A 27,101-nucleotide genomic window follows, 5' to 3' on the forward strand; every position below is an offset into this window, starting at 1 on the left:
GGATTCACAGTAAACAATATCCAAAAATACACTGTTTTTAAGAGACTCACTTTAGGTCTAAGGAACTAAATAGGCTGAAAGAAATAGAATGAAAAAGAATAATCCACATGAATAGTACCAAAATAGGACAGGGTCATCATTCTTATTTTATCTGAAATACGCCTCAGATTAAAACTGTCAAGAGGACAAGGAATACTATTATGTAATGATAAAATAGTCAATTTGCCAGGACTCTCTAGGAGGTATAAATATGAATATGCACATAATATAAGGGTTCCCAAATACATGAAGTAAATATTGACCGAAGCAAAGCAAGAAATATACATCAACACAATAATTGTGGGAGACTTTAATACCCCACTTTTAATAATAAATGAAAAAAAACAGGTAAAAGATCAATACAAAAGAAAACTTGAACAACATTAAAGACCAATTAGATCTAATAGACATATATGGAGCTTTTCAGTCAACCATAGCAGAGCAAATAATATTCCCAATCACATGACACACACTGAAGAATAGACAATACATTAGGACACAAAACAAGTCTTATTACATCTAAGAAGACTGAGACTATACAATGTATTCTTTCCGGCCACAATAAAATGAAACTAGGAGCTAAAAGCAGAAGGAAAACTGTCATATCCCAAAATATGCAGAACTTAAGCAATAAACCTTGAACCCACCCTTGTTCAAGAGTCAGATGACTTCATATTGTTAAAATGTTAATACTGCCTACATTGACATACAAGTTCAATGTAATCCCTAGGAAAATTACAACAGTACTTTTTTGCTGAAATATAAAAAAAAATCTAAAATTTATATAAAATCTCAAGCTACCATGAATAGCCACCATAGCTTTAGAAAAGAAGTATAAAGTTGGTTGGGCGAGATGGCTCACACCTGTAATCCCAGCACTTTGGGAGTCCAAAGTGGGTGGATCACGAGTTCAAGACCAACCTGGCCAAGATGGTCAAACCGCATCTCTACTAAAAATACAAAAATTAGTCGGGCGTGGTGGTGGGCACCTGTAATCCCAGCTACTGGGGGAGCTGAGGCAGGGAATTGCTTGAACCTGGGAGACGGAGGTTGCAGTGAGCCGAGACTGTGCCACTGCACTCCAGCCTGGACAAAGAGTGAGACTCTGTCAAAAAATAAAGGAAGGAAGGAAGGAAGGAAGGAAGGAAGGAAGGAAGGAAGGAAGGAAGGAAGGGAGGGAGGGAGGGGAGATCTGCCCCCCTTGGCCTCCCACAATGACAGGATTACAGGTGTGAGCCACTGCACCCAGCCAAGAGGAGGATTATTTTCGTATAACCTAAGCACAATCTCCTTTATACTACTTAATTCATCTCTAGATTAGTTATTATATCTAAAGCAACATAAATGCTATGTAAATCTGTATTGCTGAGGGAATAATGACAATAATGTCTGTACATGATCGGTACAAAAGTAAACATTGTATGCTTAACTACATATTTTATTCAAGATTGCTTTGAATTTGCAGATGTGTTATTCATGGATTTAAAGAGCCAGATCACGTGTGTGTGTGTGCATCTGTGTGTGAGTGTAGAAAAATAAATTCAACACCCCGTACCTACTAACTACTTAATCAAACTTTACCCCTACATTTGAAGCTGTCTGTATTGTCTACACAGTGTTTCCCAATATAACTCTTTGCCTCTCTACCTCAGAAAATCATCATTCATCTTAAGTTTTGAGAAAGTATAATTCCTTTGACTTTTATTATTAATTATACTACATATGTAGGTATCTAAATAATACATTGTTTAACTTTGTAAGTTTTAAAACTTTCTGTAAAGATACATGCTGTGTATACTTCTGTAATGTTCTTTTCTTATTCAATATTGTAATTTTAAAAGCCTTTCATGTTTTAGTTTCTTCCTCAAATATATGTATTGTTTATAAGTTAGTCTCTTAATTGAAGATACTGATATCTACCTCAAAGAGAATTCTTGAGAGATAATAAATGCAAAGTTTTCATAGCAGTGCTTGACTCATTGTAGGTGTCCAATAGTGCATATATAATAGGATATATAATGTTTTGAAATTAATATATGTAGTATTATACTGGTTAGTCCTTTCTCTGTAAATCTGTTTCATAAGCTGCATTATTCATTAAAAGTTTTTTGCATTAAAAGTTATTAAACTGTAATAATATTTGAGTGACATGAACCTTTGGGGAAGGACTCATTCTAGAGACTTGAAGTTTCAGTATAGCTAAGATTTAAATTTTCTATGTGTCAAATTATTGTTAAACATGTTTTTTTAACTTTAAACAAACTAAAAGTATTATTTTTATTTTTATAATTTATACTTTCCAAATTCTCTGTTGAACGTTTTTAATGAACCTATGTGACAGAGCTGTCATCAGACTGTGCAAATTGTTTTGTCTTTTTTTACAATATTATATTATTTATTCACTTATATTGGTGTGGCCCACATTGTTGTAATTTTAATAACTTTGTTTGTTTTACCAATATTTATATCGGTTAGAAGGGGAATAAGTGAAGAGAAAGAAAATGCAGTCATCTGGCTCTGAATCCTTACCAGGAAGTATTCTGGGATCCCAAGTTCTTGCACAGAGCTCATCATACACTTTTGTTGGCTAATAAATTTTTATGGAAGCTTCTGGTACAGTTTCTACTGTGCTGTACAAGGTTAGCTTTGATCTTGTAAGCTGACAACAATGAATTTGTGGCTGTCTGGGACCCTGTGCTAAAGAGAACTGGAAGTCATATACAGGCTCAGTAGGAAGGAGGTCTCTGATTTATTTCTGCTGTTGCAATAGTCACATGTCCCAGCGATGCCTGCTCAGCAACTCCTACTTGTTATGACAGGATTTGTTGTGGGGTTTCATGGGGATGTGAGAAGAAAAATAATAGTCAGGGATAACTTCTGGTGCTCCCCTCAAGGAAAAGATCTCAGGCCTGAGAGTCATCAGCAGAGACATGGTATCTAAAGCTTTGAAACTATGTGGGACAACTCTGAGAAGAGAGGGACATAGGGTGCGAAGAGGACTAAGAATTACTGGAGATGTGGTGGAAAAGAATGAGTAGAATGACAAAGGTAACAAAAATTCATGAGCAGGGTCTTCAACAAAACAGGAAAGTGTTTCAAGAAGTAAGTCTTCAATTGGATTATCCATGTCCAATACAGCTCACAGATTGAGCAAAATAAGAACAAACACTTAACCTTGATTTTAGTCAAATAAAATTATTTTATCCATTTTGTCTAGATTTTCTAATTTATGTGTTTAGAGGTGTTCATAATATTCTGTTAATTTCAGAGCACTCTTTAGTGTACTCTGGTGTAACAACCCGTTATCTACATGCTGAATGAGAATAGAGTTTCAAGGAAAATGCAGAGTCATTAAGTCTTGAGGTAATGCCCAGAAATAAATAAGAAAATTCTTCAATAAGCCCTTGGGAAATTACCATCCAAGTGTACTTTCGATTCTTTTCACAGAAAGACAAAGGAATACTGACTTTTTTCCAACCAGAATCCTAAAGAAAGCTGAGTAAAAATCTGTTACTGTGAACCATTTGGAATCAATGGGTACATCAGATAAGAAGGTTTTAGGGTTTGAAACTACAGGAAACCTCAATATCACACTGTCAAAGGCCCACATTCACACGATCTTCACAGAGTAAATTGTTCTGACCCCATCTTATCTGGCAGAAGAATGTCTTTAGGCCCCCAAACCAATTTTCAGAGGCTGGTCTTTTCACTCATTTAGACGAAAAAACAAATCACACTTTCTGAGCCAGGACACAACAAGAAGACCGATCTCTATAAAAAGTGCAAAACATAAACAAAAAGAGTTGTTATTTTTAAGCATTTGTTTAGTAAGAACTCTTTCTCATTAGTCTCTGAATATTTGGAATGTATTTATAGAGTCATTAAAATATAATTCTGTGAAGAAACCAATAAATCAACATTTTTATTTTATGTGGCTACATACCCAAATTATGTAGCAATGTTAAACAAATTCAGTTTTTGAGCCCAAATTAAATTATTTATGTCTCTAAACTTTCCCTTGTAACTTTTCTTACAGCAATGTAATTTTGAATTTTAGCTAAGGATAAATTTTTTTTTTTTTCAGACAAAGTCATGATTCTGGAGAAACATTGATTTAGATATATGAAATTTTCCCTGTAGTACATTTTTATTCAAAATACATAAATATGCTGAATTTAAAACAATTTTCCAAAACAATTGTGTTTGGCCAAGATTCAAGAAGCCCCAGAATGTCTTATCCAAAACAATCAAAGACTGTCAATTAAAAATTAAGCGATAGTCCTTAAATGTAATTTGTTTTGTTCTCTTTGTTTTAGAGATGAGGTATCACTATGTTGCCCAGGTTGGAGTGCAGCAGCTAGTCACAAACACAATCACGGTGCGTTACAGCCTGGGCTCAAAGGATCTTCCTGACTCAGCCTCCTGAGTAGCTGGGACTAAAGGCGTATGCCACCACATTTGGCTATGTTTTTGAAAACCACCTTTACACTATTGTACCTTTTTGGATATTGGGAAACAAATATATTTTGACTCTCAAGAAAAACGCACTTGGTGGCACACTAAAGAATGAGTCAATGAGTTTACAAAACATAAGAGGCAGGGTACAGTTGCTCCGAAATGATAGGAAACAACATTATGCCTTTGCTTTTGTTCGAAGAGAAACAAAATGTTTTCACTCAAGTTTTAAGTGCCAAAATAGCTAATTACTGTTAAAATGTCGCCAAAATGAGTACCATTACTCAGAAAATCAACTATTTACAACAGAAAAAATTTTAGTTACCTTTTACAAGAACTATGTTGTAACTTTCATTTGTAAGGGTCTTATATCGCCTGAGTATTATAACAAACCTCTTTACTAGATTTCAAATTAACTAATTCTAACACAACCCAAATTAAAAACTGCTCACATTTATGAGCAAGAAATGCTATTGCACATTACACGCATATGTGAAGAATGTGGGCTTTCCTCCATGCCCCCCAAAAACTGAATTACATTCTATAAATTACATTCAATTATCTGAATTTGTAACACTCAAAGTGCTTATGCTATTCCACTGAACAAGTACATTAATATACTCGTAGCCTCAAAATTCTTCATGAACTCTGAAGTGAATACGGTGGGAGCTTCCTTTGTGAAATGAATTCGGCTAGTAGCCTGCAAACCGATATCCCCAAGTATCTACAACAAATTATTTTGCTCCTTTCCAGTCCAAGATCTTATTGGATCACATACTTGACAAATTGTTACATGGATGTGAACAATAATCCCTGTTTGTGCGAATTCTTTCAAGATTTGTGGATAAGTAACCCAAGTATTGCTTCCTCCAGAATGACCACAATCCAGCCAATACATTGTTCTTACGCTTTATTAAAAGCATCTATGTTCTTGTCTTTCTTGGCTTCTTTCCATTAAAAAAGAAACTGATTCAAAACAACATAACCTTTATTGAATCCAGTCAAAGTAAAAGATGCATCCTTTAGGGACGGTGGATAAAAACTCATGGCCAACTCATCAGGTTTTTCACAGGTCCTCTCTTTGTCTCCCTGGGAAAGATTTGTAGTATCAGAAGAATTGGACTACAACTAGATGCTGTGGAGTCCTTGTTCCAAACAATGAAATTTTTATTTGATAAACTACTCTGACTTCGAAGCACTAACTAATAACATATAAAGGTGCTTAAAAGCTCCAGAGTCACTATTCTTTTCTGGGGAACCAAAGTTACTGCTTTTCACAAAATTATCATGGCAGCTGAATTTCTGCAAATGCATTTGGGAGCACTTCATCACCCAAACATAGCTCTTGGGGAAACGGTGAGCTAAAATGGTGGCAACATTTTCTAGACTCCAATTTTCCCATTGATAATTCACAGGACGACACAGTCATAATTTCATGGTGATTCTGCACATCCCCCAGGAAAGAGAGGACGTGGTGGCTGCGGCTCCTCCCTCGCCCGCTCCCCGGAGATGTCCCGCCGCTCCAGTACCCCGCTGGCCGCCGCCAGCAGGAGCAGCTCAGCGCTGCGATGCGGGTGGGCTCCAGGCATGGCGGACTGGCTCCAGGCATGGCGGACTGGCTCCAGGCATGGCGGACTGGCTCCAGGCATGGCGGACTGGCTCCAGGCATGGCGGACTCACTTCAGGCATGGCGGACTCACTCCAGGCATGGCGGACTCCAGGCATGGCGGACGGGGAAGCTCTGAGGCAGTGCCCGACGACGGAGGGGGAGCATCGCAAACCGCTGCTGCCGCTGAGTTTGTGGTTCTGCCGTGAGAGCAGGACCAGGAATCTCTAATTCCAAGCTGCGGCAGCAGAGGCAGCGGAAGCAGCAGCCGCGGGGACCGCAAAAGCCCCAGCTGCTGGGAGGCCGAGGGTGGGGGATCCTGAGGGGGATCCTGAGGGAGAGACTGCGCAGGACGCCCAACTGTAGGGGCCCGCGTGGCCAGGCCTGAAGCCGGCGCTGGGCTACCACGTCAGAGGCTGACTTCAGCGCGCAGCGCCGGATTTCATTCTTTCTATGGTTAAATCCTATTCCATTGTGTGTATACACCATATTTGGTTCATCCATTTATCCCTGATGGACACTAAGATTGATTCCATATCTTGGCTATTATCAATAGAGCTATGATAAACATGGGAGTGCAGATATCTCTTCAATATACTGATTTTATTTCCTTTTGATATATACTCAATAATGGGATTGCTGGATGGTATGGTAGTTCCATTTTTAGGTTTTTGCTTTTCTTTTTTTGTTGTTGTTTCTATTTTTGTTTTGAGAAACCTGCATAGTTTTCCATGCACATTTCTAACAAATAGATGAATAAATCTAAAAATGTACTAAATTTACATTCGCATCAACAGTGTATAAGTGTTCCCTTTTCTCCACATCCTCATTAAACCTTGTTATCTTTCATCTTCTTGATAATTCTAAATGCGGCGAGGTGATATCTCACGTGATTTTGTTGCATTTTCCAGATGATTGGGGATGTTGAGCATTTCTTTGTGTCTTCTATGGAAAAATGTCTATTGACGTCTTTTGCTCACTCTTCAGTTGGGTTTTTTTATTTCTATTGCTGTTGAGTTGAATCTCTTATGTAATCTGGATATTAATTCCTTGGCAAATGCACATATTTTCTTTCCTAGATTGTCCTTTCACTCTGTTAATAAATTTGTATGCTGTCCAGAGCTTTTAATAGTTTACTGATATTAATTTTTCTGTTTTCTGACTTGATACAGAGCTAAGAGTCAGCCCTCAGCTTCAAAGGTTATCTGTCTTCTATCTCGCTATTTTTAAGAGTTTTTTCTTTTTGATGCCATTCAGTTTAATCATTATTCTTTCAAGATTTATTTTATTTATAATGATACCTAATAATTGTTCATATTTATGGGGTACAGTGTGATGTTTCAATGCATTTGTACAGTGTACAATGACCTAATCAGGGTAATTAGCATATCTAGCACTTTAAACATTTATTTGTGCTAATAAAATTCAAAAACCTCTCTTCTAGCTGTGTTAGAATGTACAGTGCCTAGACGAGCTCGGTCGTGGGGACCCTAACCCAGCGACGCTAGAGGAATTAAAGACACACACCCAGAAATCCAGAGTGCGGAGTGGGAATCAGGGACTGACAGCCTTCAGAACTGAGAGCCATGAACAGAGTTTTACCCACACGTTTACTGACAGCAAGCCAGTGATAAACATTGCTTCTATAGATTATAGATGAACTAAAACAGGAGACAAAGGGATGGGCTCTGGCTAGTTATCCGCAGCAGGAACATGTCTCTGAGGCACAGATTGTTCATGTTGTTGTTTGTGATTCAGGAATGCCTTTAAGGGGTTTTCTTCCCTGGGTGGGCCAGGTGTTCCTTGCCTTCATTCTGGTAAACCAACAACCTTCAGCGTGGGTGTCACAGCCATCACGAGCATTTCACAGTGCTGCAGAGATTTTGTTTATGGCCAGATTTTGGGGCCTGTTTATGGCCAGATTTGGGGGCCTGTTTCCAAGAGAACAGTACATTATTATTAGCTATGGTCACCCTACTATGTAATAGAACACCAAAATTTAGTCTCTAAATCAAAGTAACTTTGGAACTTTGACAAGCCTGTCCTCATCCCTTCACTCTCCCTAGCCTCTGGTAACCACCATTCTAGTGTCTACTTCTATGAGATCAACTTTTTAAGATTTCACATATGAGTGACATCATGTGGTCTTTTTCTTTCTGTGACTGGCTTATTTCACTTAACATAATGTCTTCTAGATACATCCATGTTAACATGAATGACAGCTCATTCTCTTTTATTACTGAATATTATTGTGTGTGTGTGTGTATATAACAGTTTCTTCATTCATCTGTAGATGGGCACTTATACACTGTTGGTGAGAATGTAAATTGGTACAACCATTAGGGAAAACAGCATGGAAGTTTTTCAAGAAATTATAAATAGAACTACCATAAAATCTCACCACTGGATATATGTCAAAAGGAAATGAAATCAATCTATCAAAAAGATAATCGCACTCCCATGTTTATTAAAGCACCATTCACAGTAACCAAAGCCATTCTTTCTTTTAAGCATTTTTTATCTTTTTTTGACACATTACACTCTAAACTTTAATAAGATTCATGTCTTGTTTCCAATTTCTGAAACTTGAGTCACCAATTCTTTGAATATTGCCTTCCTGTTTATATAGTCTAGTAAAACAATTAAATGTTTTTCATTTCTTCTCATCTAATCTTCATATATATTTGTATTTTGTATTCATTTGCCTTCTATAAAGTATATGACTACATTAATTGTGCTCAGCATTTCAGTGCAGTAGTCTGCTCATCAGCTCAGTCCATTTTAATGTGTAATTTGTATGCTGTACATTAAATTGTTTTACTACATTTTCAATAGTTTACTTTCCATTTGGCTCTTTTCCAAATATGACTGGACAAGCTCATAGTTTTTTTCCCACAGTATTTTGGCTTCATTTTTTAAATTATATTGGCAAACATTTAAATATAAACCTCATATCTGAGTTTTATGTACCATATAATTTATCTAAGGCTTCACACTAGTAGTGTATCTCCTTTTGTGCAACATAATTTATAATTTAGTTCTCACATATGGAACACAGCATACTCTGGATGCCTGCAGGCAATTTATCTGTGTTTATTCCATATGCCTTGTCAGAGGCTGAACAACCCACATGGATCTGACATCTTTGTGATCAGATGCATCTGAATGGAGCACTGGCCTCTTAGGTTGATACTTCTCTGGATCATTACTTTTATTTTCTTCTGGTGATGAGAAGTTTCCATAATTTCATTTCAACTATATTAGGCATTTTGTGAATTCTTGTAACTTCTTGGTGATTTTAGTATCAGCATTAAGCTTTCAAAACATGTTGTTTTCCTAAAAAGCAGAAAGGTCAACAGTTGCATACATGAATAAAATATTTTACATAGATTTTCTATGGCATAGATCATCACCTCATGAGAAATTCCAAGTTTCTTCATTTGAAATACTACTCTCTTCGATAGACCATATTGTAATAATGTAGCAGGACAAGCCGCAGACAAAACCCCTCAGACTCCTAGTTAAAGAAGGAAGGGTTTTATTTGGCCGCGAGTTTCGGCAAGACTCACATCTCCAAAAACCAAGCTCCTAGAGTGAGCAATTCCTGTCCCTTTTAAAGGCTTACAACTCTAAGGGGGTCTGTGTGAGAGGGTCGTGATCTATTGAGCAAGCTGGGGGTACTTGTCATTGCATGACTGGGGGCTGCATGCACCGGTAACCAGAATGGAACAGAACAGGACAGGGATTTCCACAATGCTTTTCCATACAATGTCTGGAATCTATAAATAACATAACAGGTTAGGTCAGGGGTCGATCTTTAACCAGGCCCAGGATGCAGCGCCAGGCTCTCTGCCTGTGGATTTCATTTCTGCCTTTTAGTTTTTACTTCTTTCTTTGGGGGCAGAAATTGGGCACAAGACAATATGAGGGGTGGTCTCCTCCCTTAATTTGTCAAATGTGATTCCTTTTTTACCATTAGAAAAGTAATTATGTATTATGCATGAATTTCTGAAATACTGCACTGCAGTAAGTAGTATATGGTCACATTTATTTTTTCCTTTAACATAAAACTAATATAGGTGAAATTATTTACCTGAATCAAGGTCTTTGGCTTCAATTCCCATTCTACTTCATTAGCACTTCCCTACCTCCATAAAAGGCATCATTTGAATTTTGTTTAAATTCGAATTTTAATTTAGAATTTTTCAAAATTTTTAAAAATATTATAATGTTTTTATTGCAATTGAGGACATTTTCAATAAATATCTTAAACTTGAGGCCTTGGCTAAGTATTCCTTTTGTACTACAAAACAGATTTCTCTGGCACAACTCCATTGCCTGCGATAATGTTTATGAAAACTACAAATGCCAGCACACTATTTCAGCACTCTACTCAGTTGTTCATATCTAAATATCTCATTAGCTGTGATACAAACCAAATAAAAATACTGAATATATAGTACAAATAAACGGAATATTCACAGAAGAAAACAATAACAGGCTAATTTTCTACAATATGTCACCTGTTCATTAGTTCTTCAATAATATTATTTAGGCTATTTCAGGTACAAGAAGTTCTTTTCTCTAGGTTCTAAAGGGCATAAACAAAGATGCATAGAGTCAGATTTATTTTTATAAACTTTTTAAAATTTTTTTGCTGTGTGCCTTACTGTGAATATATGGAGACAAAGACAAATGTACATTTAAGTTATCAGTGGTTATATGCGTTTTGCATATAGAGCTTTTTGCTTATATTGACGTTGTAATGACAAGATAAAATAATGAAGTTTGATAAACTCATCTGTGCCCTGTAAACTTTAGTCCACTTACTGTATAACTTGATTCAGTCATTATTTGTTAGTTTAAAAGCTGATTTTAAAAAGCTGCAAACCAAACTTTATTACACATTTCAGAATCAGGGAGGGGTAAACTGTGACAGAGTTCCTATGTGCCACAGGCTTTTTTGAGGAGAAAACTTTCTGCAAAAAATAAAATAAGTAAGTGTTCCAAATTTTATTTTTTAAAAAGCTTGAGATTTTTTCTATGATTAACCTTTACTCTACAGTCCTGTTCACTCCCATTTCAGGGCCAATGCTCAATAGAATTGCCTGCCTGGAATTTTCTTCCTCAGAATCTTTGCATGTCATTCCCTCTATTGCTAGGTTACTGGCATCACAATGTAAACATTATGTCCTGACAGAGGCTGCTGTGAGCTGAATCGTGTGCTCCCCAAAATTCATATGTTGACACCTTAACCCCAGCACCTAAGGATGTGACTATATTTGGAGATAGCATCATCACAGAGGTAATTACGTTAAAACGAGGTCTTTGGGAGCAGAGGTTGGGGAGTCGGGAGATGATCAAGAGATCTATTACACTTGGTGACTACAGTTAATTTATTCTATTCTTGAACATTGCTAAGAAAGTAGATTTTGAGTGTTCTCACAACAACAACAACAAAATGATGGGTATGTGAGGTAAGGCATACGCCATTGGTAACATCTCTCTGCCAGTAGCTGATGAAATCCCCAACATCCCCTAGTCCTGTTTTCCAGGTAAGATTCACAGGAACTATGTGGGCAGATTTACATAGTTCACTTCTGCCAGCAGCCAAGAAATATGTTCAGTGAGGAAGAAAGGACAAGATGGAAGAAGGTAAAGAAGGTAAACAAGATGGCACAGTTCCAGGTTCTTCATCAGCGACTTTCCCCTGCCCGGGAAAAACTCCCAGGCCCCAGAAAAACACCGTCTGGGCCTGTGCATTGTGACGTCAAAACAAAGAAATCGAAACTTACCCAGCCAGGCCTATGAGGACGCCCTTACCACACCCCCAACCCCCACACCCCCCTGTCCTGCCCACCTCAAGCCCCATCCATAAAAGGCCGCTGTGGGGAAGGCATCCCTGTGAACTTCCTTGGCCCCTCTTCATATGCGGACTTAGGAACCTCGCAGGAGAATGCCGGAAGGACTTCCTCCGCCTCCACTGCAGGAGACCAGTGAACCTAGCCCTTTCCTCCTTTACATTGGCTAGCTAATAACGTTTTTTTTACTTTGCCTACTTGCCTCATCTCTGGCGCCTGCTCCAGTGGTCGCATAAAACAAATCAGGTGGTGCCGAAACCCGGGAGGAGACCCCTCCTCAGGGCCCCCCAAGGTCCGAGGAGCCTCCTCCTTCCAAGCCAGGGATGGACCAGGACCTAGACATTGCTTTCCACACCTCCAAGTCTCCTAGGGGTGAGTACCTCTTGCCTCCCTCTCATACTCCTTGGCCAATCCACCAGAGACCCATCCAGGACAGAGAGGTCCGCCTGGAGGTATTCTCCATTCCAGCTCCACAAGCCTCCCGGTCTCTGGTGGCTCCAAAGGAGGCTTTGGAGCCAGATAGAGTTGGGCTGCCGCCTACCGAGAGAGGAAGGCAATGGGAAATCCCCAATCCAAAATACCAAGAGACACCCCTTTAGGGTGTCTTCTGGTCAATCTCAAAACTTTACAATTAGAAAAAGATCTTAAATGGAAGCGACTTATTTTCCTCTCCACTGTGGCGTGGCCCCAATATAAATTAGACAGTCTCAGTGGCCACCTGAGGGCACTCTAGACCGCAATATTCTACTTGATCTTGGCAGTTTCTGCCGGCGCCTAGGCAAGTGGTCTGAAATTAACTATATACAAGGATTTTGGGACTTGCGTTCTCGACCAGACTTGTGTAGCCAATGTTCCTTGGCCCAAGTCATGTTGGCTAAAGGCGTGGACCTAGCAAAGTCAGAAAAGGAAGAGTCATCCTTCCTGTCTGACGCCCGGGAAGACCTTGGAAATTCCTACTCTAGGCCCCGCGCCTCAGCTTCCCCACCCCTTCCACTCCCGCCCTGTACTCCACCTCCCCCTCCCGCTTCTACTCCACCTTCCCCTCCGGCTTCCGCTGTAGTTCCGCCCTCCACCTCGGTCCTGCCTACCATTGTTGAGGCTGCCCCTCCCTCCATCCCCTGGGCACTTCCGCCTAGCCACCTTAGTTTACCTATATCCTCCCATACCCGCTCTAAAGATTGCCTAGCCCCTCCCCCGCCCCACTCCCACCCTATCCAACCCCCCTGCAGTTTTAGTGCCCTTGTGTAAGGTGGCAGGAGCAGAAGGCGTGGTTAGAGTTCATGTTCCCTTCTCACTAGCAGACCTTTCAAAAATTGAAAAACGTTTAGGAGATTTTTCTGCCAATCCTACAGTTTATACCAGAGAATTTAGGTACCTTTGCCAGGCCTACGATCTAACCTGGCATGACCTTTATGTTATTCTTACCTCTACTCTAAACCCAGAGGAGTGAGAGTGCATCCTAGCAGCCGCCAGGCAGCACCCGACCAGCTGCATTTAACAGATGCTGCTATCCCAGTAGGGGAACAGGCAGTCCCATCTGTGGACCCAGAATGGGACTATCAATTAGGCCAGCTGGGTCGCTGAAGACGAGACATAACGACTCAATGTCTTCTGGCTGGCATGCAGGCGGCTTCAAATAAAGTAGTTAATTTTAACAAATTAAAAGAAATCATTCAAGGTCCAGATGAGAACCCAGCCACTTTTTTAAACAGACTACCAGAAGCTTTAATACAGTACACTCAATTAGACCCATCCTCCCCGGCTAGGGCAACCATCTTAGCATCCTATTTCATCTCCCAATCAGCCCCAGATATTCGGAAAAAACTCCAAAAGGCAGAGGATAGACCTCAAACTCCTATCCAAGATCTAGTCAAGTCGGCCTTCAAGGTCTATAACTCCAGAGAGGAAGCGGCTGAGGCCCAATGACAGGCGACAGGCCTGTCTAAAGCAGAAAGTGCAGCTCCAAACCCAAGCTTTAGTTGCTGCCCTGCAGCCTAGTCTTAACCCAAAGCAGGAGAGTAAAGCTTGCAAGACCCCAAAGTCCTCGAAAGGGGCCTGCTATAAATGTGGAGCCGCGGGGCATTGGGCTGATAGATGTCCCCAAAATCCCCAGCCGTCTGGTCCAATGCAGCCGTGCTACAAGTGTGGGACTTCTGGTCACTGGGCCAGCAAGTGTCCTAGTCCTCGTCCACCAATGACTCCCTGTCCAGTATGCCATGAAGAAGGGCACTGGAAGTCGGATTGCCCCACCCTGAAAACGGACGTAACGTCTCAACGTGATGCCCCTTCTCAGGACCCTGGGAGCTCCTTCCAGCTCTTACACCTGGACGACGACTGAAGGTGCCGGGACTCAGGGATCCCATCACCCTCGCTGAGCCACGGGTAACTCTTTTGGTAGCGGGTAAGACAATTAATTTTTTAATCGACAGTGGGGCTACCTACTCTGTTTTGCCGTCTTTCAAAGGGCCTAGCCTCCCCTCCAATATCTCTGTTGTAGGAGTCGATGGCTCCCCGTCCAGCCCTCGAAAAACACCGCCTCTTAATTGCTGCCTGGCCAATAACTATTTTGCGCACTCGTTCCTCATTATCCCCTCATGTCCCACTCCTCTCCTAGGCCGAGATGTCTTAAGTCAACTGAAGGCCTGTATCTCACTTCCCATCAGCCTTCCCCATTCAGCCTGTCATCTACTTTTAGTTCTAACTTCCCCAAGCAACTCCAACCATTCTACTAACCATTCCCCCGCATTCCCTATTCCAGTAGACCCTCAAGTGTGGGATACTTCTTTTTCCTTAGTAGCAAGTCACCACCCACCAGTCCTTATAAAACTTAAAGATCCCTCTCAGTTTTCAGCTCGCCCACAGTTCTCCCTTTCTCCACAACACCTACGCGGACTCAAATCTATCATTAATAGGCTGCTCAGTCAACACATCCTCATCCCCACTCACTCTCCTTGTAATACCCCAATCCTACCAGTAAGAAAGTGAGACGGAACTTTCTGGTTAGTCCAAGACCTTCGCCTCATAAACGAGCCTGTCCGCCCCACTCACCCAGTAGTTCCAAATCCTTACACCCTCCTCTCATATATCCCATCTGACACGACCTATTTTACTGTTCTTGATTTAAAAGATGCATTTTTCACCATCCCCTTACACCCTGACTGCCAGTTTCTTTTTGCTTTCACCTGGGAAGACCCGGATACCCATGTCTCCACCCAACTGACATGGACAGTGCTTCCCCAAGGGTTCCGAGATAGCCCCCATTTCTTTGGGCAAGCCCTTGCAAAAGACTTGGCCTCCTGTCCTCTTACAAATAGTAAAATTCTCCAATATGTAGATGACCTTTCACTCTGTAATCCCACAAGACAGGACTCTCTTTTAGACACTGCAATCCTCCTTAATCATCTAGGATCCAGAGGTTACCGAGTATCCAAACACAAAGCTCAACTCTCACAACTATGTGTCTCATATTTAGGCATTGAAATCACTCCCACAACGTGCTCGCTCACCACAGACCGTTTAACTCTAATACAAAATCTTTCTCCTCCCCAAGACGCTAAAGAAATCCAATCCTTCCTAGGCCTAGTAGGGTTTTTCAGACACTGGATTCCTAATTTCGGAATCTTGGCTAAACCTCTATATGCAGCTGTCAAGGAGACTCCCCAAGGACCTTTGTCTAACCCAAAGTTAATCTATAAACATTTCACTCACCTAAAAAACTGCCTTCTCTCACATCCTACTCCCTCACTCCCAGACTTCCAATGCCCCTTCCAGTTTTTCACAGATGAAAGACAAAAAGTTGCTATTGGCCTTTTAGCCCAACCTGTAGGCACCGCATACCGTCCTGTGGCATATCTATCCAAACAATTAGATCCCACTGTACAAGGGTGGCAGCCCTGCCTTCGGGCCCTAGCCACAGCAGCCTGTCTAACCCAGGAAGCAAAGAAACTCATTAGAGGCTGTAATATAACAGTCTTCTCTACCCACCGCCTTCAAGACCTTATTGCCCACAAAAGTATTAGCCACCTAACCCCGTCCAGGCTCCAACTTTTCCACCTTTTGTTCATAGAAGACTCTACCATTGCCCTAGGAGTCTGCTCCTCTCTAAATCCAGCAACCTTACTCCCCAACCCTCTCAAACAACTCCATACTGAACACTCCTGTCCAGAACTTTTAGAGACCCAACCGCCTAGTCACTTACATTTACATGACCAACCCTTGGAGAGCCCACAGTTAACCCTATTTGTGGATGGCAGTTCTTTTATAAATTCTCAAGGAAACAGACAGGCAGGATATGCGGTAGTTACATCATCCGCTGTCCTAGAAGCTAAGCCTTTACCACAAGAAACAACATTACAGCAGGCGGAGCTTATCGCACTAACTAGGGCTCTCCTCCTATCCAGAGGAAAAACAGTAAACATATACACAGATTCTAAGTATGCCTTCTTAATTGCACACACCCATTCTGTCATCTGGAAAGAAAGAGGGTTCCTAACCACCAGTGGCACTCCCATAATCAACAGAAAGCAAATACTTAAACTGCTAGACGCTTTATCAGCACCTTCCAAAGCAGCCATCATACACTGTAAAGGTCATCAGACTCCATCTAACCCGGTGGCAGCTGGCAACAATTTTGCTGACACCACTGCCAAATCAGCTGCCGGATTCTCCACCCCTACACTTTCTTCTGTTTGTTTTCTTTCTCCCCAATATACCCCTAATTACACCCAGGAAGAGAAAACCAAACTATTGCAAGATTCAACAGCCAGAGTAGCCACAGACAATTGGATTTACATGAATAATAAATTAGTTATCCCTAAGACACAACTTTACACCGTCTTAAAGGACATACATCACTCCTTACACATAGGACCTAAGGCTCTACATAACCTCTTAAGCCCCCTTGTCCACTGCCCCGCACTCATGAAGTACCTAACTGAAATCAATCAACAGTGTTCCACCTGCCTTAAATCAAACCCTCAAGGTGCACTGCGCAACCCCCATCTGAGTCACCAACTCAGAGGACACCAGCCAGACGAAGACTGGCAAATCGATTATACACATATGCCAAAACATAAAAAATTCAGATATCTCCTAACCCTTATTGACACCTTTTCCGGATGGATAGAGGCTTATCCAACTACAGGAGAAACTGCTAATATAGTTGCCTCCATACTCACTGAACATATCATCCCCAGGTTTGGTCTCCCACTCATGCTCCAGTCTGACAACGGCCCAGCCTTCATCTCCAAAGTTGTCCAGCAAGTGGCAGCTCTCCTACACATAACCTGGAAGCTTCACATCCCTTATAGACTCCAATCCTCAGGTAAAGTAGAAAAGGCCAACGGATTAATCAAACAACAACTCACCAAACTGTCGCTTGAGACTCGACAGTCGTGGGTCACTCTGTTACCCTTAGCCCTAACCCGACTATGGGCGGCCCTGAGGAACCCAACAGGCCTTAGTCCATTCGAACTAGTTTATGGACGGCCACTTACCTTACAACAAATACCCACTCTTCCCTCGCCTCTAGCAGACTATCTCCCATACTTAACCCTCCTGAGACAACTCCTACGACAACATGCAGAGCTAGCACACCCTCCTCCTACCGACTCCTGCAATCTGCATACCGTCCTTAATCCAGGTGACCAAATATTCTTGAAAAATATCCAGGCTAAAGACTTCCAACCCAGGTGGAAAGGCCCATATACTGTCCTCCTATCCACACACACAGCAGCCAAGCTATTAGGCCTCACACACTGGGTCCACATATCACAACTGAAGAAGGCCCCCACAGAAGGTGACAAGTGGGAATCAACTAAACTCACCCCCACCCGCCTCAAGCTCACCAAACTTCCCAATTAACCCATGTTTCCAGGCCTTTTATGACTATCCCGATTCCTCACCATACTGTACACAAATCTGGCAGAGTCTCAACACATCACCCCAGATCTCTATTTGCCCCCAGACCCCAGCCCAACACAGTGGTTCTCTTGACATATACATGCAACTATTTACTGAATTCTTACACATCCTGTACACACATATAATGTAATTCTCCTATATAGTCCCAGACTCAGATCTCCTTCAGACCCGAGCCCTAACTAGTGGTTCTCTTGTCTCCTTACTTTTATACAACACCTCCAGTGGCAAGGGGACCTTTACAACTATAGTGAAGATGAGGTCCTACTTTGTACTTTCCTTACTATTCTGGTGCTCTACACTCATAGTCAGTAACCTGTGTTAGTATGGAGATTCTCTATAGTTGAAACTTGATCAGATAACAACAAACAACATTCAGAACTACAAGGCACTGCAGACTGCTCACCTCAAGGCTGTCAATCTGCTCTTTCTATAAACTTCTCCCTAACCTCCACCAAAGATAGATGGGCTCAGCCGTCCCTCTGCTTCCTACATGACCAGACAGAATACAATTGTAAAAACTATTGGCAACAAACCAACCTAGGATGCCCATACAAATATTGCAAAATACACCACTCAATGCTGGATAATACAGAGAACAACAAGTTAAGCAGTCAGTATCTTTTCACTTATAGTGGAAAATTTGATGGAAAACACGCTAGAAACCCCCATATCATCTAAATATAAAGGACCCCTGGGACCCCCGATGGGCAGACAGAGTAACAGGAGGGCTTTACAGAGATAGCATTTGGGACTCTCATCCAACTGCCACCCTCTTAATAAAAAGGACGCTTGTCCAACAAAAATCCCTCCCTAAAAATATACAAGTCTTACAAAATTTAACCTTAGCCATACAATCACAAGAGCAGACCCTACAAGATCAACTACATTCCTCCAATAAAGACCCCTTCTCGTGGTTAACGCTTGTCTGTCAAGGGCTAAACCTAACACAGGCAGCTAACATAACAGATCTCTCCCACTGTTTCCTCTGTGCAGCCCTTGAAAGAGCCCCCCTTAGTGGCAGTCCCCTTACCCACTGCTTTCAAGGCTACAACTGACTCTACCGGCACCCCCCCAAAACCGCTCTTACTCCAAGTCCCACTATACCAAAACCCAGAAAATCCAATCTTTCCTTTCTGCTACTCTGCCCCAAACTCCTCCTGGTGTAATTACACCCAATTGCCCAATAGGACCCAGACAGCCCCTGTTGGAGGTTATTTCTGGTGTAATCAAACCCTCTTCAAGGTCCTTAGCCATACATCCATCAGCCAATCCCTCTGTGTCCCAGTGTCCCTAGTACCTAGCTTAACCCTATATAGCAAAGCAGAAGTGGCTGATCTCACTTTACAATTTAACTCTCCTTCTAATAATCTCCAAAAACGGGCAGTCTTCCTTCCTGTAGTCATTGGAATCTCCTTGGCCTCCTCTCTAGTGGCATCAGGCCTCGGAACCTGAGCCCTGGCCCATTTCATACAGTCCACCCAATCCCTCACTCGCCAAATACAAGAAGCAATAGAGGCATCTGCTGAAAGCTTAGCATCATTACAGAGACAAATCACCTCAATAGCCCAAGTTGCAGCCCAAAACAGATGGGCATTAGATCTTCTTACTGCTGAAAAAGGAGGAACATGTCTTTTCTTAGGAGAAGAGTGCTGTTATTACATTAACGAATCAGGATTAGTTGACACTAACATCCAGACCCTCAACAGAATCAAGACAGAGTTAAGGAACTATAATACCCCTCTCTCTCCCAGACCGTCCTTATGATTCCTCCCAATAATACAACAGATGCTCCCATTTCTTATACCCATTTTAATCCTATGTTTAATAATGTGCTTTGCTCCCATTCTAATCAAATTTCTCTGAGCCAAGGTCCAAGAGACCACCCAAGTCACCTTCAACCAAATGCTCCTGCATCCCTACATCCAACTGCCAACCTCGGACCCTAACTACACCCCCTAACAGCAGGAAGCAGCCAGACAGATAACAGCGCCCCTAATTCTTATAATTAATAAGAGGTTGGACTGTTCGGGTGAGGGAGAAAGGACAAGATGGAAGAAGGTAAAGAAGGTAAACAAGATGGCGTAGTTCTGGGTTCTTCATCAGTGACTTTCCCGTGCCCTGGAAAAATTCCCGCACCCCGGAAAAACACCGATTGTCTGCGCTTGTGCATTGTGATGTCAAAACAAAGAAATCGAAACTTACCCAGCCACACCTATGAAAATGCCCTTACCCCCCGCCCCTGTCCTGCCCACCTCAAGCCCCATCCATAAAAGGCTGCTCCCGGAAGACATCGGTGTGAACTTCCTCCGCCCCTCTTCATATGCGGCCCTAGGAACCTCGCCCGAGAACGCTGGAGTGACTTCCTCGGCCTCCACTGCAGGAGACTGGTGAACCTCGCCCTTTCCTCCTTCACATTGGCTAGCTAATAAAGTTTTTTTTTTTAACTTTGCCTACTTGCCTCATCTCTGGTGCCTGCTCCAGTGGTTGCATAAAACAAATCAGAATACTTGATATTCTTTTCATCTGAAGCCTCTGAGAGACGGAGTCAGCCTCCACATAGAGGTTTCCCTTGAAGTTTTTGACACATAGTCTCCCTGACACTACTACTTACACTGGTTTGAAAGTCATTGATGAGCTTGCTACAAAGATCCTGTAAAACTTAATCCTGACACATCAACGGCTTGGGACTTCCCAGCTTGATATTCCAATTTTGAAGTGAGTAAATTTGAGTTCTCCAAGACATCAGAATGCCACACAGGATATAACATATTCCAAAAGAAAATTGAACTGCCACAGGAACATCTTAGCTGTAATATAAAAATTAGGTTCTTTGGTGAAAATTTTATACTCCTTGGTATGGTTTGGTTGTGTTTCCACCCAAATCTCATCTTGAGTTTTAGCTCCCATAATTCCCAAGTTTTGTGGGAGGGGCCCAGTGGAGATAATTGAATCATGGGGGCACATTTTCCTATAGTGTTCTGGTGGTAAAAAATAAGTCTCACGAGATCTGTTGGTTTTATAAGGAGAAACCATTTTTCAGCTTTCTTTACTCTCATTCTGTCTTCTTTTGTCTACCACCATGTGAGACATGCATTTCACCTTCTGCCATAATTGTGAGGCCTCCCCAGCACATAAAACTGTAGGTCCATTAAACCTCTTTCTTTTGTAAATTGCCCAGTCTCAGGTATGTCTTTATTAGCAGGATGAAAATGAACTAATACATCCCACTTCACTGTTTGAAGCAAAACTCCTGGCTCTACGGGGTCTTCAATTTGCTGAATGTTTCCTAGATGCCTGCCTCTAATTCCCTGATGAGTCAAGAAAGCTGCCACCTTAAGGTACTCACTGGGTGACTGTGGATGTCTAACCTCAGCATGAGCTACACAGAACCTGAAGCCAGGCTGGTTGCTCCTCTTAATGGTAAGAGCTCAGGGTTTTGGGTCATTGGCCGTGTTCTAACTGTTTAATCTTCCACATTGAAACTAAAGGCTATTTGGCAAAGGCCATCCTTTATTTGGATTCAAATCAGAAATAATTTTAGCTGCTGGTCTGTCAGGTAATACATTTTGGAGTCCATGGAAAGGGTCTGTTCTCTGAAAATACCACAGTTTAGCCAGAAATAAAGCTGAATCAATGTGTAATGCAGAGGTCATCACTGCATGCCAGACCTGTGCTTGTTAGAGAAAGTTGATCTATTTGTCTCATGGTTCAGAAGGCCCCAGACCATTCTGGGCATGACAACTGCATTGCTCTTTGACCCACTTCGTGAGGTATTGATCGTATCTCACCCTTAGCCTAATAGTCAGCTGACTCCAGCCACACCACGTGTCCCTTGAAGATCATTCATGTAACCTTTAGGATTTTGAGGCCACTTTCATTTTAATCACGTTGTAGCTTTTATCATTATATCTGTCAGCATGGCATACTGATTTTACTTCTTTTTTTCTCTGGGTCCACACATGTTGGCTAGGTAATTTGTTGAATGAATGTGACTTTTCCCTCAGCACCCAAAAATCTTTTCTTGACTGACTCCAAGATGAAGAGAATGTCACTGAGGTCTATAGGTATCCATTTTGAAACTTTGAGATTTCTCATTGACCATGCCTGGACAAGATGTATCTTTCATTTACTTAACTGCCACCCCGGGCAAATCTGGTTTTTACATTCTCTGAATGACAGTCCAGCCCAAGAGGGGTTATGGTGCTCAACTGAGTTATAGTGAACTTTTATATAGAGGTTTTTTGGTGTCTATACCATCTCACTCTACTAGAAAAAAAGATATGACTAGAAAACAGTACGGGTAACTAGACTAGAAAAAATGACTACTTAAAATTATAGGTACTGGAATAGGACACAAAAATTCTGTGGATGTAGAGGGAGGACAGAAACCCAAAACCTAAAAATGAACAAATTAGACTCCAGAAACTACAGAAATTTAGGGTCATTAATAACTTCTTGTCTTTCTGAACTATCCCTAGTGAGGTCCAGAGAAGAGTTTGGGAATCCTGTTGGGCCAGGAGGAGGAGTAGTATCAGTAAGACCAAATGGTAGAACAGGACCTGTGGGTTCAGCTTCTCCTGGGAATTCCATCTCTCTGTGATGCAGGCGTGGAATCCCAGTGAACATCCTGCACTCTCGGTGTCCAGCTGTCTGAGGCCACAGTTGTTTCTGATGATCGAGGACAACTGCTTTTTCCTGAGGAGACTTACCACCCCATGGTTGAGGTAAGCTGGATTCTATAGAGCATTGATTCCATTTTCTCATTCCTCTGTGAGCGGTTGTTCTTTATTTTGTTTTTCTTCTAAAGATGAAATTACATTTGTCAATATTTGTGTAAAAAGATATATAAGTCTGGCAACTAGACCCTTAGAGGCAGCCCTCAGCAGAAATTTTTGCCTGTTTTTTCTTACTTTTATTCAATTATTGGCACAGAGAGATGCCCAAATATGTGGTCTCTCAGGAGTAATTAGAACATTGTGCTTCTAGAGAAGCTGGTGGGACAGGGCAGAGCTTCAAGTGAGGATCCAAGCTTCTGTGCAAATCTGCCAGTCTGTGTGTGGGAGGTGGATTCAGGAAAGACCCTAGAGCTTTGGAAAAGATGGTTAATAGAAAACAAAATCCCTGTAAATGAGAGTACTAGGGCACATGTTCATCAGTCACCTTCAGAGTCAGATGCTCAGGGCTGAGCCTGTGTGGGAGAGCACAGAGCAGTGCATGCCTGGGAAAGCCTCTGATCATGTGTGAATGGTGAGGTTCTCCCTCAAGGAGAAGTCTTGTATCTGACAGAACATGATGCTTCTGGGCATGTGAGATTCAGTGCCCTTCCTCAGCGGGGAAGCACTGAGTGAATAATTGTTTTAGATCAAGCATATGGAAGCCAACTTGATCTTGAATTTCTTAAAGACAGAAGCAGAAACCATTTTTACACACTTTCAAATTGAGTAAGAGTGTCAGAAACTTCAGTAAGAAAGTCACAGGAGGAGTCTCTGGGGTCTTATTCATCATCAGAAACCACAAAAATCCGGATACAACCTGTAAGAATTCATCTTTAAAAACTTGATTTTTTCACCATACAGATTTATCTTTCATTTGACCTTTATTTAATTTATTTATTTATAATTAGCACATTAGTTTTTACCTTTATGATAGAAACATCACATTCCTAAACTCAAAACATTAATGATGCCAACCCAACTGTCGTTTGTATTGCCAATTAACTTTTTGCTATGGCCTGAATTTGTGTCTACTTGTAAAAACTATTTGTAAAGATTTAATCCCTAATATGCTAGTTTTTTGGAGCTTTTTGGGAAATGACTCACTCAGGAGGACTTCATCTTCATACATGTAATTAACACTCTGTAATAGAGGTTGAAGGGAGCACACTTCTTCCAGCTGCCATGTGAGCACACAGCAAGAAGCACCGTTTATGAGAAACAGGACCCTCATCAGACATTGAATTTGCTGGTGTTTTGATGTTGAATGTTCCAGCATCCAGAACAGTGACCAAACATTTCTGTTGTTCATACATTACCCAGTCTAGTGTATTTTGTTTTAGCAGCCTGAACAAAGGCACTTTCTTAGACACTGTGGTTTATTTTTCAATTTATTGTTCCACTGAGTTATTCATATATTCATAAATCAACATGTCTCATAGGGTGGAATAGCCATTCTATTTTTTCAGAGTTTTCTCAGCTGTTCTTATTTGTGTTTTCATCTATAGGAGTTTTGTGATAAAGTGGCTGCTTCCAATACCAGATGGTATCTCTATTGGGACAAAATTAAATTTCTTAATTGTTTCTAAAAAAATGATGATTGAGTGATATTGAGTGTTTCTACCTTAGAACATGATTTGGTTTTCCATTTGTTTTTGCTGATTTTCTTATATTTCAAGGACTTTTTATGGTCTTTCTCATATGCTTAACAAATGTTTGTTAGATTTATGTATAGCTAGTTTATTTTATTTTGTCCTGTTAAAAAGTAAACTGTAGCACAGTACAAATTTTAAAAGTTTTCTTGGATGGGAATGGTGGCTCATATCTGTGATTCCAGCACTTTGAGAGGCCAAGTTGAGGGGATTACTTGAGCGCAGGAGTTTGAGGCCAGCCTGGGAAACATGGTAAGACCCTATGTCTACAAAACATAAGAAGAAATTAGCCGGGTGTGGTGGTGCATGCCTGTCGTTGCAGCTACTCATGGGGCTAAGGTCGGAGGATGGCTTTTGCTCAGGATATAAACCTGCACAGAGTTTTGATTCTGTGTACACCTTCCACATGAGCAACAGAGCAAGAACCTGTTTCAAAAACTTTTTCTTGAGTAAGAAGCAACTTGTAAGTTGTGGAACATCAGAGCAAAAGAGGTTTAGCATTTCAATGGCAAAGTGTGGGAGGTGAGATTGTATTGAAAAAAAAATGAAGTAGCAAATAATAAAATTCTTTGATTTGTTGCAGTTACAGAATTGTATTTTTTTGTTTACGTTGTAGACGTATATTACTATAAGCTTCTTGGGTACTTCTGATAACTTAAGCTTAAGTTGTTTTTTTTAATACAGGCATTCACAAACAAATAGCTCACATTATGGTTTGCTTGTTTGCAAGTCAACAAGATGAGGTCACTGAGGATGTCTAACTGATTCTGTCCACTCAGGAATGTTTTGGTCTACCCTTTAATTTTTTTTAAAAATCATTTTGTAATTTTTATCTCCCACCCAATATGTAACTTGTCAATTACTTTTATACATATGTAAACATCCTTTATGTATCATTTCTAGGTATATTTCTAGCGAACATTGATTGTTACACAGGCATAATCAGTTTTATTGCACTTTATTGTTTTTTATAGATATCGGATTTCTTACAAATTGAAGGCTTTTTGCAACCCTACATTGAGCAACTCTATTAACACTATTTTTCCAACATCATGTAATTTTTTTGTATGTGTATATCTGTGTCAGCCTTTTTTAGCAATATAGTACATTTTTTATTAAGGTTTGTACTTTGTTATTATAAATATAGGCTATTTCAGTCTTATTCTACAGTATGGTGTAAACATGACTTTTATATGTACTGGAAAAGAAGAAAAATTGTGTGACTCACATTATTGTGATATTTATTTTATTGTGCCTGTCTAGAGCAAAAGCCATATATCTCGAAGGTATATCTGAATATTTTCATTGAATTGGCTCCATTTACTGGAATGATAAATCACTGTTCTTTGACCAAAACAAGAGTTGTGGGGTGTGAGGGATCATGGTGAAAATAAAGCAGAAGTGAAGGTAAAAAGTCCTCCAACTCACACATGGAGTAAATAAAAATTCAGTGTGGATAAAATACAAAATAATCTAAAATTGAATATTCTCAAAAACATTAATGTTTATATCATTATACATATGAAAATTATGAAGAAGAGAACAAAACAAAAAATATATTTAGGTGATGAAAGATTTCATAATTTCATTGTAAAATGCAAGATGAAAAATATAAAATGTAACAATATGTAAAATAAATGACAATATTTATATTACATTTAATATCCGACAATACAGTATGATCAACTGAATTGTATCAAATAGAAGAAAGTTTAAATTTAGAAAATTTAAAATGAGGCAAATATGAGTCAGGAGAAGGATACATAAGATCAATTACATTTAACATATCTTGACTTCAATTTTATGTAAAAATATTATTAGTAAACACCTCTTGTGGTGATTTCACCATAATTTTATTAAACTGTAAAAATATGTTGACATTTTCTCATGAAGAGTACTATTAAATGTTTGTGGATATTAGTGTTCCATGGATTCATTGCGGGAGAGTGAGAGGCTACAAACTTTTTTGAATTAAAAGAGAAGAACATAATTTTATATTTATTTTGCTACAATTTAAAATATGCAAAGGTGTATGAATGATTACATCTTAATGTTTGTCTGATTATATAGAAATGCCTAACTGTCATGAGACATCCAAGACATCAAATGTCTAACAGGAAATATATAATTTGTGTATAATCTTAGCCCTCTACAAAATGCAAGGTTCACTATTTTGAGTACATTGTTCAAGTTCCTTTCTTACGACTGCTCAGGTTCTGTCATTTATTAACACTGTGCATCTAAAATTGTCACTGCTGGTCATCTGGAAGAATCTGAGAAATAGCAGATTTCTTGCTCTCATTCCAAGAGTGTGTTCTCTGCTGAATAGGATGAGGGTGCACCCAGCTGAAGCCTCATCTGATCCACTGACAGGCTCAGTTATCTCCTGCCCAGGCAAGGGGTGGGCTTCTCTATCCAGAGCTGAATCCTTAGGGCCAGGCAGTGTGGCTGAAACAAGCCACTTCTTAGCAGGGAAGACATAACCTGCCTGGGTGGTCGGGGCATAGAAGGTCTGCTCCTGGGCACACAGAGGCCCCCAGAGCCGGGCAAGCTGAGTGAGCTTCTCCCAGGTCAGTGGAGAATGGACCTGCTGCACCGACACATGGGATGGGTTTTGATAAACGGCCTTTGACTCACCTTGGAAATTCACTAAGCTTTCCAAAGTGATGACTATTGAACTCCAGGGGCCTGAGACTTGTGCCTCTTGCTGCACCCAGTGCAAGCCATGAAAGGACCTCTATCTATGGTGGACATCACAGGTCTCTTGAATTCCACTGCTTTGCAAAACTGTGGAGGACTTTAGTTTATTTTTCAACATCAAGCTGCACTGTTTTCCTATACAGTTCACTGTAGA

General features: G+C 40.7%; 1 pseudogene; it reads right to left on the reverse strand.

Annotated features, from left to right (window-relative positions):
* Nucleotides 1-5,123: 5,123 nt before the first annotated feature.
* On the reverse strand, nt 5,124-6,143 carry LOC119621148 (mitochondrial protein C2orf69 pseudogene; annotated as a pseudogene).
* Between the last annotated feature and the right edge of the window lie 20,958 nt (nt 6,144-27,101).

The sequence above is a fragment of the Chlorocebus sabaeus genome, chromosome 5 (genome assembly GCF_047675955.1).
Source record: "Chlorocebus sabaeus isolate Y175 chromosome 5, mChlSab1.0.hap1, whole genome shotgun sequence".
In the NCBI taxonomy this organism is placed as follows: domain Eukaryota; kingdom Metazoa; phylum Chordata; class Mammalia; order Primates; family Cercopithecidae; genus Chlorocebus; species Chlorocebus sabaeus.